Source organism: Schistocerca americana, chromosome 2 (genome assembly GCF_021461395.2).
Source record: "Schistocerca americana isolate TAMUIC-IGC-003095 chromosome 2, iqSchAmer2.1, whole genome shotgun sequence".
In the NCBI taxonomy this organism is placed as follows: domain Eukaryota; kingdom Metazoa; phylum Arthropoda; class Insecta; order Orthoptera; family Acrididae; genus Schistocerca; species Schistocerca americana.
The window spans coordinates 1,126,702,078-1,126,716,557 of NC_060120.1; positions in this window are offsets into that span (position 1 = coordinate 1,126,702,078).

Below are 14,480 nucleotides of genomic sequence, written 5' to 3' on the forward strand. Positions count from 1 at the left end.
ATCAATAACTAGTGTCACAGGAGTGGTTCAAACCATAGACAGTAAGAAGAGTCAGTTTACTTGTACTTAAGACGGCATTGTGCCATTTTGTATTTAATTCCGATGCAATTTCTGTGTTTCATTTTCAATAAGAAGGTCAGAGGGATACAGTAAACCTGCAGTGAAGCATTGTAATCTATAACTAGTGTCACAGGAATTGTAAAAAGGCATAGACAGAAAGAATAGTCGGTTTTTTTATAATTAAGTCGGCATTGTTCCTTTTGTATTTAATCTCGATGCAATTTCTGTGTTTCATCGTCAATAAGAAGGTCAGAGGGATACAGTTACCCTGAAGTGATGCATCGGAATCTATAACTAGTGTCACAGGAATGGTTCAAATCATAGACAGTAAGAAGAGTCGGTTTTCTCGTACTTAACCTGGCATTGTGCCTTTTCTATTTAAATCCGATTTAATTTCTGTGTTTCGCCGTTAATAAGAAGGTGCAAGGGATACAGTAAACCTGAAGTGAAGCATCGGAATCTAAAACCGGTCTTACAGGAAAGGTTCAAAACATAGACAGTAAGAAGAGCCAGTCTTCTTGTACTTGAGTCGGAATTGTGCCATTTGTTTATAATTCCTTTGCAATTTCTGTGTTTCATCGACAATAAGACGGGCAGAGGGATACAGCAAACCTGAAGTAAAGCATCGGAATCTATAACTAGTTCACAGGAATGGTTCTAAACATAGACAGTACTAAGAGTCAGTCTTCTTGTACTTAAGTCGGCATTGTACCTTTTGTATTCAATTCCGATGCAATTTCTTTGTTTCATCGTCAATAAGAAGGTCAGAGGGTTACAGTAAACCTGAAGTGAAGCATCGGAATCTATATTTAGTGTCACACAAATGGTTCAAATCATAGACAGTAAGAAGAGTCAGTTTATTTGTACTTAAGTCGGCATTGTGCCTTTTGTATTTAATTCCGATGCAATTTCTGTGTTTGATCGTCAATAAGAAGGTCAGAGGGATACAGTAAACCTTAAGTGAAGCATCGGAATCTATAACTAGTGTCACAGGAATGGTTCAAAGCATACACAGCGTGAAGGGTCAGTTTTCTTATAATTCAGTCAGCATTGTGCCTTTTGTATTTAATTCCGATGCAAATTCTCTGTTTCATCGTCAATAAGACGGTCAGAGTAATACAGCAAACCTGAAGTGAAGCATCGGAATCTATAACTAGTGTCACAGGAATGGTTCAAAACATAGACAATAAGAGGAGTCAGTTTTCCTGTATTTCAGTCGGCATTGTGACTTTTCTATATATTTCCGATGCAATTTCTGTGTTTCGTCCCCAATTAGAAGGGCCAAGGGATACAGTAAACCTGAAGTGAAGCATCGGAATCTAAAACCGGTCTCACAGGAAAGTTCAAAACATAGACAGTAAGAAGAGCTAGTCTTCCTGTAGTTGAGTCGGCATTGTGCCTTTTGTGTTTAATTCCGTTGCAATTTCTGTGTTTCATCGTCAATAAGACGGTCAGAGTGATACAGCAAACCTGAAGTGAAGCATCGGAATCTATAACTAGTGTCACAGGAATGGTTCAAATCATAGACATTAAGAAGAATCAGTTTTCTTGAGCTTAAGTCGGCATTGTGCCTTTTCTATTTAATTCCGATGCAATTTCTGTGTTTCGTCGTCAATATGAAAATGCAAGGGATACAGTAAACCAGAAGTCAAACATCGGAATCCAAAACCGGTGTTACAGGAAAGGTTCAAAACATAGACAGTAAGAAGAGCCAGTCTTCTAGTACTTGAGTGTGCATTGTGCCTCTTGTGTTTAATTTCGATGCAATTTCTGTGTTTGATCGTCAATAAGAAGCTCAGAGGGATACAGTAAAACTGAAGTGAAGCATCGGAATGTATAACTAGTGTCCTAGGAATGGTTCAAAGCATAGACAGTGAGAAGAGTCAGTTTTCTTGTACTTAAGTCGGCATTGTTCCTTTTGTATTTAATGCCGATGCAGTTTCTGTGTTTCGTCGGCAATAAGAAGGTGCAAGGGATACAGTAAACCTGAAGTGAAGCATCGGAATCTAAAACCGGTCCTTCAGGAAAGGTTCAAAACATAGACAGTAAGAAGAGCCAGTCTTCTTGTACTTGAGTCGGCATTGTGCCTTTTGTTTATAATTCCTTTGCAATTTCTGTGTTTCATCGACAATAAGGCGGGCAGAGGGATACAGAAAACGTGAAGTGAAGCATCGGAATCTATAACTAGTTCACAGGAATGGTTCAAAACATAGACAGTAAGAAGAGTCAGTTTTCTTGTACTCAAGTAGGCATTGTGCCTTTTCTAATTAATTCCGATGAACTTTCTGTGTTTCGTCGTCAATAAAAAGGGCCAAGGGATACAGTAAACCTGAAGTGAAGCATCGGAATCTAAAACCTGTCTCACAGGAAATGTTCAAAACATAGACAGTAAGAAGAGCTAGTCTTCTTGTAGTTGAGTCGGCATTGTGCCTTTTGTATTTAATTCCGATGCAATTTCTGTGTTTCATCGTCAATAAGAAGGTCAGAGGGATACAGGAAACCTGAAGTGAAGCATCGGAATCTATAACTAGTGTCACAGGAATGGTTGAAAGCATAGACATTAAGAAGAATCAGTTTTCTTGTCCTTAAGTCGGCATTGTGTCTTTTCTATTTAATTCCGATGCAATTTCTGTGTTTCGTCGTCAATATGAAAATACAAGAGATACAGTAAACCAGAAGTCAAGCTTCGGAATGTAAAACTGGTCTCACAGGAAAGTTTCAAAACATAGACAGTAAGAAGAGCCAGTCTTCTTGTACTTGAGTGTGCATTGTGCCTTTTATATTTAATTCCGTTGCAATTTCTGTGGTTCATCGTCCATAAGGTCAGAGGGATACAGTAAACCTGAGGTGAAGCAACGGAATCTATAACTAGTGTCACAGGAGTGGTTCAAAACATAAACAGTAAGAAGCGTCAGTTTTCTTGTACTTAAGTCGGCATTGTGCCTTTTGTATTTAATTCCGATACAATTTCTGTGTTTTATCGTCAATAAGAACGTCAGAGGGATACAGTAAACCTGAAGTGAAGCATCGGAATCTATAACTAGTGTCACAGGAATGGTTCAAAACACAGACAGTAAGACGATACAGTTTCCTTGTATTTAAGTCGGCATTGTGCCTTTTGTATTAAATTCCGTTGCAATATCTGTGTTTCATCGTCAATAAGGTCAGAGGGATACAGTAAACCTGAGGTGAAGCAACGGAATCTATAACTAGTGTCACAGGAATGGTTCAAACCATAGACAGTAAGAAGAGTCAATTTACTTGTACTTAAGTCGGCATTGTGCCTTTTGTATTTAATTCCGATGCAATTTCTGAATTTCATCGTCAATAAGAAGGTCAGAGGGATACAGTAAACCTGAAGTGAAGCATCGGAATCTAAAACCGGTCACACAGGAAAGGTTCAAAACATAGACAGTAACAAGAGCCAGTCTTCTTGTACATGAGTCGGCATTGTGCCTTTTGTATTTAATTCCGATGCAATTTCTGTGTTTCATCGTCAAAGAGAAGGTCAGAGGGATACAGTGAACCTGAAGTGAAGCATCGGAATCCATAACTAGTGTCACAGGAATGGTTCAAAACATAGACAGTAAGAACAGTCAGTCTTCTTGTACTTAAGTCGGCATTGTTCCTTTTGTATTCAATTCCGATGCAATTTCTCTGTTTCATCGTCAATAAGAAGGTCAGAGGGTTACAGTAAACCTGAAGTGAAGCATCGGAATCTATAACTAGTGTCGCACAAATGGTTCAAATCATAGACAGTAAGAAGAGTCAGTTTACTTGTACTTAAGTCGGCATTGTGCCTTTTGTATTTAATTCCGATGCAATTTCTGTGTTTCATCGTCAATAAGAAGGTCAGAGGGATACAGGAAACCTGAAGTGAAGCATCGGAATCTATAACTAGTGTCACAGGAATGGTTCAAAGCATACACAGCATGAAGGGTCAGTTTTTTTATAATTCAGTTGGCATTGTGCCTTTTGTATTTAATTCCGATGCAAATTCTGTGTTTCATCGTCAATAAGACGGTCAGAGTGATACAGCAAACCTGAAGTGAAGCATCGGAATCTATAACTAGTGTCACAGGAATGGTTCAAAACATAGACAGTAAGAGGAGTCAGTTTTCTTGTATTTCAGTCGGCATTGTGCCTTTTCTATATATTTCCAATGCAATTTTTGTGTTTCGTCGTCAATAAGAAGGGCCAAGGGATACAGTAAACCTGAAGTGAAGCATCGGAATCTAAAACCGGTCTCACAGGAAAGGTCAAAACATAGACAGTAAGAAGAGCTAGTCTTCTTGTAGTTGAGTCCACATTGTGCCTTTTGTATTTAATTCCGATGCAATTTCTGTGTTTCATCGTCAATAAGAAGGTCAGAGGGATACAGGAAACCTGAAGTGAAGCATCGGAATCTATAACTAGTCTCACAGGAATGGTTCAAAGCATAGACATTAAGAAGAATCAGTTTTCTTGACCTTAAGTCGGCATTGTGCCTCTTCTATTTAATTCCGATGCAATTTCTGTGGTTCGTCGTCAATATGAAAAACCAAGGGATACAGTAAACCAGAAGACAAGCTTCGGAATCTAAAACTGGTCTCACAGGAAAGGTTCAAAACATAGACGGTAAGAAGAGCCAGTCTTCTTGTACTTGAGTGTGCATTGTGCCTTTTGTATTTAATTCCGATCCAATTTCTGTGTTTGATCGTCAATAAGAAGCTCAGAGGGATACAGTAAACGTGAAGAGAGGCATCAGAATCTATAACTAGTGTCACAGGAATGGTTCAAAACATGGCCATTAAGAAGCGTCAGTTTTCTTGTACTTAAGTCGGCATTGTGCCTTTGTATTTAATTCCGATGCAATTTCTGTGTCTCATCGTCAATAAGAAGGTCAGAGTGATACAGCAAACCTGAAGTGAAGCATCGGAATCTATAACTAGTGTCACAGGAATGGTTCAAAACATTGACAGTAAGAGGAGTCAGTTTTCTTGAATTTTAGTCGGCATTGTGCTTTTTCTATATAATTCCGATGCAATTTTTGTGTTTCGTCGTCAATAAGAAGGGCCAAGGGATACAGTAAACCTGAAGTGAAGCATCGGAATCTAAAACCGGTCTCACAGGAAAGGTTCAAAACACAGACAGTAAGAAGAGCTAGTCTTCTTGTAGTTGAGTCGCCATTGTGACTTTTGTATTTCATTTCGATGCAATTTCTGAGTTTCATCGTCAATAAGAAGGTCAGAGAGATACAGGAAACCTGAAGTGAAGCATCAGAATCTATAACTAGTGTCACAGGAATGGTTCAAAACATGGCCATTAAGAAGAATCTGTTTTCTTGACCTTAAGTCGGCATTGTGCCTTTTCTATTTAATTCCGATGCAATTTCTGTGTTTCGTCGTCAATATGAAGGTCCAAGGGATACAGTAAACCTAAAGTCAAGCATCGGAATCTAAAGCTGGTCTCACAGGAAAGGTTCAAAACATAGACGGTAAGAAGAGCCAGTCTTCTTGTACTTGAGTGTGCATTGTGCCTTTTGTATTTAATTCCGATGCAATTTCTGTGTTTGATCGTCAACAAGAAGCTCAGAGGGATACAGTAAAACTGAAGTGAAGCATCTGAATGTATAACTAGTGTCCTAGAAATGGTTCAATGCATTGACAGTAAGAAGAGTCAGTTTTCTTGTACTTAAGTCGGCATTGTTCCTTTTGTATTTAATTCCGATGCAATTTCTGTGTTTCATCGTCAATAAGAAGGTCACAGGGATACAGTAAACGTGAAGAGAAGCATCGGAATCTATAACTAGTGTCACAGGAGTGGTTCAAAACATAAACAGTAAGAAGCGTCAGTTTTCTTGTACATAAGTCGGCATTGTGCCTTTGAATTTAATTCCGATGCAATTTCTGTGTTTCATCGTCAAGAAGAACGTCAGAGGGATACAGTAAACCTGAAGTGAAGCATCGGAATCTATAACTAGTGTCACAAGAATGGTTCAAAACACAGACAATAAAGGGATTCAGTTTCCTTGTATTTAAGTCGGCATTCTGCCTTTTGTATTTAATTCCTATGCAATTTCTGTGTTTCATCGTCAATAAGGTCAGAGGGATACATTAAACCTGAAATGAAGAATCGGAATCTATAACAAGTGTCACAGGAATGGTTCAAAGCATAGACAGTAAGAAGAGTGAGTTTTCTTATAATTAAGTCGGCATTGTGCCTTTTGTATTTAATTCCGATGCAATTTCTGTGATTCGTCGTCAATAAGAAGGTCAGAGTGATACAGCAAACCTGAAGTGAAGCATCGGAATCTATAACTAGTGTCACAGGATTGGTTCAAAACATTGAAAGTAAGAGGAGTCAGTTTTCTTGAATTTTAGTCGGCATTGTGCTTTTTCTATATAATTCCGATGCAATTTTCGTGTTTCGTCGTCAATAAGAAGGGCCAAGGGATACAGTAAACCTGAAGAGAAACATCGGAATCTAAAACCGGTCTCACAGGAAAGGTTCAAAACACAGACAAAAGAAGAGCTAGTCTTCTTGTAGTTGAGTCGCCATTGTGACTTTTGTATTTCATTTCGATGCAATTTCTGTGTTTCATCGTCAATAAGAAGGTCAGAGAGATACAGGAAACCCGAAATGAAGCATCAGAATCTATAACTAGTGTCACAGGAATGGTTCAAAACATAGCCATTAAGAAGAATCTGTTTTCTTGACCTTAAGTCGGCATTGTGCCTTTTCTATTTAATTCCGATGCAATTTCTGTGTTTCGTCGTCAATATGAAGGTCCAAGGGATACAGTAAACCTAAAGTCAAGCATCGGAATCTAAAGCTGGTCTCACAGGAAAGGTTCGAAGCATAGACAGTAAGAAGAGCCAGTCTTCTTGTACTTGAGTGTGCCTTTTGTATTTAATTCCGAGGCAATTTCTGTGTTTGATCGTCATTAAGAAGCTCAGAGGGATACAGTAAAACTGAAGTGAAGCATCGGATTGTATAACTAGTGTCACAGGAATGGTTCAAAGCATAGACAGTAAGAGGAGTCAGTTTTCTTGTACTTAAGTCGGCAATGTGCCTTTTTTATTTAATTCCGATGCAATTTCTGTGTTTCATCGTCAATAATAAGGTCAGAGGGATATCGTAAACCTGAAGTGATGCATCGGAATCTATAACTAGACTCACAGGAATGGTTGAAAACATAGACAGTAAGAAGAGTCAGTTTTCATGTACTTAAGTCGGCATTGTGAATTTTCTATTTAATCCCGATGAGTTTCTGTGTTTCGTCGTCAATAAGAAGGTCCAAGGGATATAGTAAACCTGAAGTGAAGCATTGAAATCTAAAACCGGTCTCACAGGAAAGGTTCTAAACATAGACAGTAAGAAGTGCCAGTCTTCTTGTACTTGAGTCGGCATTGTGCTTTTCTATTTAATTACGATGCAATTTCTGTGTTTCGTCGTCAATAAGAAGGTCAGAGGGATACAGTGAACATGAAGTGAAGCATCGGAATCTATAACTAATGTCACAGGAATGGTTAAAACCATAGACAGTAAGAAGGGTCAGTTTTCTTGTACATAAGTCGGCATTGTGCCTTTTCTATTTAATTCCGATGCAATTACTGTGTTTCGTCGTCAATATGAAGGTCCAAGGATTACAGTAAACCTGAAGTGAAGCATCGGAATCTAAAACCGGTCTCAAAGGAAAGCTTCAAATCGTAGACAGTAAGAAGAACCAGTCTTCTTGTACTTAAGTCGGCATTGTGCTTTTTCTATTTAATTCCGGTGCAATTTCTGTGTTTCATCGTCAATAAGACGGTCAGAAAGATACAGTAAACCTGAGGTGAAGCATCGGAATCTATAACTAGTGTCACAGGAATGGTTCAAACATAGACAGTAAGAAGAGGCAGTTTTCTTGTACTTATGTCGGCATTGTGCCTTTTGTATCCAATTTCGATGCAATTTCTGTGCTTCATCGTCAATAAGAAGGTCAGAGGGATACAGTAAACCTGAAGTGAAGCATCGGAATCAATAACTAGTGTCACAGGAATGGTTCAAAACATAGACAGTAAGAAGAATCAGTTTTCTTGTACTTAAGTCGGCATTGTGCCTTTTGTATTTAATTAAAATGCAATTTCTGTGTTTCATCGTCAATAAGAAGGTCAGAGGGATACAGTAAACCTGAAGTGAAGCGTCGGAATCTATAACTAGTGTCACTGGAATGGTTCAAAACATAGACAGTATGAAGAGTCAGTCTTCTTGTACTTAAGTCGGCATTGTGCCTCTTGTATATAGTTTCGATGCAATATCTGTGTTTCATCGGCAATATGAAGGTCAGAGGGATACAGTAAATCTGAAGTGAAGCATCGGAATCTATAACTAGTGTCACAGGAATGGATCAAAACATAGACAGTAAGAAGAGCCTGTCCTCTTGTACTTGAGTTGCCATTGTGCCTTTTGTATTTAATTCCGATGCAATTTTTGTGTTTCATCGTCAATAAGACGGTCGGAGGGATACAGTAAACTTGAAGTGAAGCATCGGAATCTATATCTAGTGTCACAGGAATGGTTCAAAACATAGAGAGTAAGAAGAGTCAGTCATTTTGTACTTAAGTCGGCATTGTGCCTTTTGTATTTAATTCCAATGCAATTTCTGTGTTTCATCGTCAATAAGAAGGTCAGAGGGATACAGTAAACCTGAAGTGAAGCATCAGAATCTATAACTAGTGTCACAGGAATGGTTCAAAACAAAGACAGTAAGAAGAGTCAGTTTCCTTGTACTTAAGTCGGCATTGTGCCTTTAGTATTTAATTCCGATGAAATTTCTGTGTTTCATCGTCTATAAGAAGGACACAGGGATACAGTAAACCTGAAGTGAAGCATCGGAATCTATAACTTGTGTCACAGGAGTGGTTCAAATCATAAACAGTAAGAAGCGTCAGTTTTCTTGTACTGAAGACGGCATTGTGCATTTTGTATTTAATTCCGATGCAATTTCTGTGTTTCATCGTCAATAAGAAGGTCATAGGGATACAGTAAACCTGAAGTGAAGCATCGGAATCTATAACTAGTGTCACAGGAATGGTTCAAATATAGACACTAAGAAGAGTCAGTTTTCTTGTACATAAGTCGGCATTGTGCCTTTTGTATTTAATTAAAATGCAATTTCTGTGTTTCATCGTGAATAAGAAGGTCAGAGGGATACAGTAAACCTGAAGTGAAGCATCGGAATCTATAACTAGTGTCACAGGAGTGGTTCAAAACATAGACAGTAAGAAGAGCCTGTCCTCTTGTACTTGAGTCGGCATTGTGCCTTTTGTATTTAATTCCGATGCAATTTTTGTGTTTCATCGTCAATAAGACGGTCGGAGGGATACAGTAAACTTGAAGTGAAGCATCGGAATCTATAACTAGGGTCACAGGAATGGTTCAAACATAGACAGTAAGAGGGGTCAGTTTCCATGTGCTTAAGTCGGCATTGCACCTTTTCTATTAAATTCCGATGCAATTTCTGTGTTTCGTCGTCATTAAGAAGGTCCCAGGGATAGAGTAAACCTGCAGTGAAGCATTGGAATCTAAAGCCAGTCTCACAAGAAAGGTTCAAAATATAGACAGTAAGAAGAGAAAGTTTTCTTGTACTTAAGGCGGCATTGTGCATTTTGTATTCTATTCCGATGCAATTTCTGTGTTTCATCGTCAACAAGAAAGTCAGAGGGATGCAGTAAACCTGAAGTGAAGTATCGGAATCTATAACTAGTGCCACAGGAATGGTTCGAAGCATAGACAGTAAGAAGAGTCAGTTTTCTTGTATTTAAGTCGGCATTGTGCCACTTGTATTTAATTCCGATGCAATATCTGTTCTTCATCGTCAAAAAGAAGGTCAGAGGGATACAGTAAACCTAAAGTGAAGCATCGGAATCTATAACTAGTGTCACAGGAATGGTTAAATATAGACAGAAAGAAGTGTCAGTTTTCTTGTACTTAAGTCGGCATTGTGCATTTTGTATTTAATTCCGATACAATTTCTGTGTGTCATCGTCAATACGTAGATCAGAGGGATACAGTAAACCTGAAGTGAAGCATCGGAATCTATAACTAGTGTCACAGGAATGGTTCAAAACATAGACAGTAAGAAGAGTCAGTTTACTTGTACTCAAGTCGGCATTGTGCCTTTTGTATTTAATTCCGATGCAATTTCTGTGTTTCATCGTCAATATGAAGGTCAGAGGGATACAGTAAACCTGAAGTGAAGCATCGGAATCTATAACTAGTGTCACAGGAATGGTTCAAAGCATAGACAGTTAGAAGAGTCAGTCTTCTTGTACTTGAATCGGCTTTGTGAGTTTTTTTTTTAATTCCGATGCAATTTCTGTGTTACATCGTCAATAAGACGGTCAGAGGGAAACAGCAAACCTGAAGTGAAGCATCGGAATCTGTAACTAGTGTCACAGGAATGGTTCAAAACATAGACAGTAAGAAGAGTCAGTTTTCTTGTACTTAAGTCGGCATTGTGCCTTTTCTATTTAATTCCGATGCACTTTCTGTGTTTCGTCGTTAATAAGAAGGGCCAAGGGATACAGTAAATCTTAAGTGAATCATCGGAATCTAAAACCGGTCTCACAGGAAAGGTTCAAATCATAGACAGTAAGAAGAGCCAGTCTTCATGTACTTGAGTCGGCATTGTGCCTTTTGTTTTTAATGCCGATGCAATTACTGTGTTTCATCGTCAATAAGAAGGTCAGAGGGATACAGTAAACCTGAAGTCAAGCATCGGAATCTATAACTAGTGTCACAGGAATGGTTCAAAACATAGACAGTAAGAAGAGTCAGTCATCTTGTACTTAAGTCGGCATTGTGCATTTTGTTTGTATTCCGATGCAATTTCTGTGTTTGATCGTCAATAAGAAGGTCAGAGGGCTACAGTAAACCTGAAGTGAAGCATCGGAATCTATAACTAGTGTCACAGGAATGGTTCAAAACATAGACAGTAAGAAGAGTCAGTTTTCTTATAATTAAGTCGGCATTGTGCCTTTTGTATTTAATTCCGATGCAATTTCTGTGTTTCATCGTCAATAAGACGGTCAGAGTGATACCGCAAACCTAAAGTGAAGCATCGGAAACTATAACTAGTGTCACAGGAATGGTAAAAACATAGAAAGGAACAGGAGTCAGGTTTCATGTAATTAACTCGGCATTGTGCCTTATCTATATAATTCCGATGCAATTTCTGTGTTTCGTCGTCAATAAGAAGGGCCAAGGGATACAGTAAACCTGAAGTGAAGCATCGGAATCTAAAACCGGTCTCACAGGAAAGGTTCAATACATAGACAGTAAGAAGAGCCAGTCTTCTTGTACTTGAGTCGGCATTGTGCCTTTTGTATTTAATTCCGATGCAATATCTGTGTTTCTTCGGCAATTAGAAGGTCAGAGGGATACAGTAAACGTGAAGTGAAACATCGGAATCTGTAACTAGTGTCACAGGAATGGTTCAAAATATAGACATTAAGTAGAATCAGTTTTCTTGACTTTAAGTCGGCATTGTGCCTTTTCTATTCAATTCCGATGCAATTTCTTTGTTTCGTCATCAATATGAAGGTCCAAGGGATACAGTAAACCTGAAGTGAGGCATTGGAATCTAAAACCGGTCTCACAGGAAAGGTTCTAAACATAGACAGTAAGAAGAGCCCGTCTTCTTGTACTTGAGTCGGCATTGCGCTTTTCTATTTAATTCCGATGCAATTTCTGTGTTTCGTTGTCAATAAGAAGGTCAGAGAGGTACAGTGAACATGAAGTGAAACATCGGAATCTATAACTAGTGACACAGGAATGGTTAAAACCATAGACAGTAAGAAGAGTCAGTTTTCTTGTACTTAAGTCGGCATTGTACCTTTTGTATTTAATTCCGATGCAATTTCTGCGTTTCATCGTCAATAAGAAGGTGAGAGGGATACAGTAAACCTGAAGTGAAGCATCGGAATCTATAACTAGTGTCACAGGAATGGTTCTAAACATAGGCAATAAGATGAGTCAGTTTTCTAGTACTTAAGTCGGCATTGTGCCTTTTCTATTTAATTCCGATGCAATTTCTGTGTTTCGTCGTCAATATGAAGGTCCAAGGATTACAGTAAACCTGAAGTGAAGCATCGGAATCTAAAACCGGTCTCACAGGAAAGCTTCAAATCAATAACAGTAAGAAGAACCAGGCTTCTTGTACTTGCGTCGGCATTGTGCCTTTTGTATTAAATTCCGGTGCAAACTCTGTGTTTCATCGTCAATAAGACAGTCAGAAGGATACAGTAAACCTGAGGTGAAGCATCGGAATCTATAACTAGTGTCACAGGAATGGTTCAAACATAGACAGTAAGAAGAGTCAGTTTTCTTGTACTTAAGTCGGCAATGTGCCTTTTGTATCCAATTCCGATGCAATTTCTGTGCTTCATCGTCAATAAGAAAGTCAGAGGGATACAGTAAACCTGAAGTGAAGCATCGGAATCTATAACTAGTGTCTCAGGAATGGTTCAAAACATAGACAGTAAGAAAGGTCCGTCTTCTTGCACATAAGTCGGCATTGTGGTTTTTGTATCTAATTCCGATGCAATATCTTTGTGTCATCGTCAAAATGAAGATCAGAGGGATACAGTAAACCTGAAGTGAAGCATCGGAATCTATAACTAGTGTCACAGGAATGGTTCAAAACATAGACAGTAAGAAGAGTCAGTTTCCTTGTACTTAAGTCGGCATAGTGCCTTTAGTATTTAATTCCGATGCAATTTCTGTGTTTCATCGTCTATAAGAAGGACACAGGGATACAGTAAACCTGAAGTGAAGCATCGGAATCTATAACTAGTGTCACAGGAGTGGTTCAAAACATAAACAGTAAGAAGCGTCAGTTTTCTTGTACTTAAGTCGGCATTGTGTCTTTTGTATTTAATTCCGATACAATTTCTGTGTGTCATCGTCAATACGTTGATCAGAGGGATACAGGAAACCTGAAGTGAAGCATCGGAATCTATAACTAGTGTCACAGGAATGGTTCAAAACATAGGCAGTAAGAAGAGTCAGTTTACTTGTACTCAAGTCGGCATTGTGCCTTTTGTATTTAATTCCGATGCAATTTCTGTGTTTCATCGTCAATAAGATGTTCAGAGGGTTACAGTAAACCTGAAGTGAAGCATCGGAATCCATAACTAGTGTCACAGGAATGCTTCAAAGCATAGACAGTAAGAAGAGTCAGTTTTCTTGTACTTAAGTTGGCATTGTGCCTTTTTTATTTAATTCCGATGCAATTTCTGTGTATAGTCGTCAATAAGAAGGTCCAAGGGATTCAGTAAACCTGAAGTGAAACATCGGAATCTAAAACCGGTCTCACTGGAAAGCTTCAAAACATAGACAGTAAAAAGAGCCAGTCTTCTTGTACTTGAGTCGGCATTGTGAGTTTTTTGTTAATTCCGATGCAATTTCTGTGTTACATCGTCAATACGACGGTCAGAGGGAAACAGCAAACCTGAAGTGAAGCATCGGAATCTATAACTAGTGTCACAGGAATGGTTCAAAACATAGACAGTAAGAAGAGTCAATTTTCTTGTACTTAAATCGGCATTGTGCCTTTTCTATTTAATTCCGATGCACTTTCTGTGTTTCGTCGTTAATAAGAAGGGCCAAGGGATACAGTAAACCTTAAGTGTAGCATCGGAATCTAAAACCGGTCTCACAGAAAAAGGTTCAAATCATAGACAGTAAGAAGAGCCAGTCTTCTTGTACTTGAGTCGGCATTGTGCCTTTTGTACTTAATGCCGATGCAATTTCTGTGTTTCATCGTCAATAAGAAGGTCAGAGGGATACAGTAAACCTGAAGTCAAGCATCGGAATCTATAACTAGTGTCACAGGAATGGTTCAAAACATAGACAGTAAGAAGAGTCAGTCATCTTGTACTTAAGTCGGCATTGTGCATTTTGTTTGTATTCCGATGCAATTTCTGTGTTTGATCGTCAATAAGAAGGTCAGAGGGCTACAGTAAACCTGAAGTGGAGCATCGGAATCTAAAACCGGTCTCACAGGAAAAGTTCAAAACACAGACAGTAAGAAGAGCCAGTCTTCTTGTACTTGAGTCGGCATTGTGCCTTTTGTATTTAATTCCGATGCAATATCTGTGTTTCTTCGACAATTAGAAGGTCAGAGGGATACAGTAAACCTGAAGTGAAACATCGGAATCTATAACTAGTGTCACAGGAATGGTTCAAAATATAGACATTAAGTAGAATCAGTTTTCTTGACTTTAAGTCGGCATTGTGCCTTTTCTATTTAATTCCGATGCAATTTCTGTGTTTCGTCGTCAATATGAAGGTCCAAGGGATACAGTAAACCTGAAGTCAAGCATCGGAATCTAAAGCTGGTCTCACAGGAAAGGTTCGAAACATAGACAGTAAGAAGAGCCAGTCTTATTGTA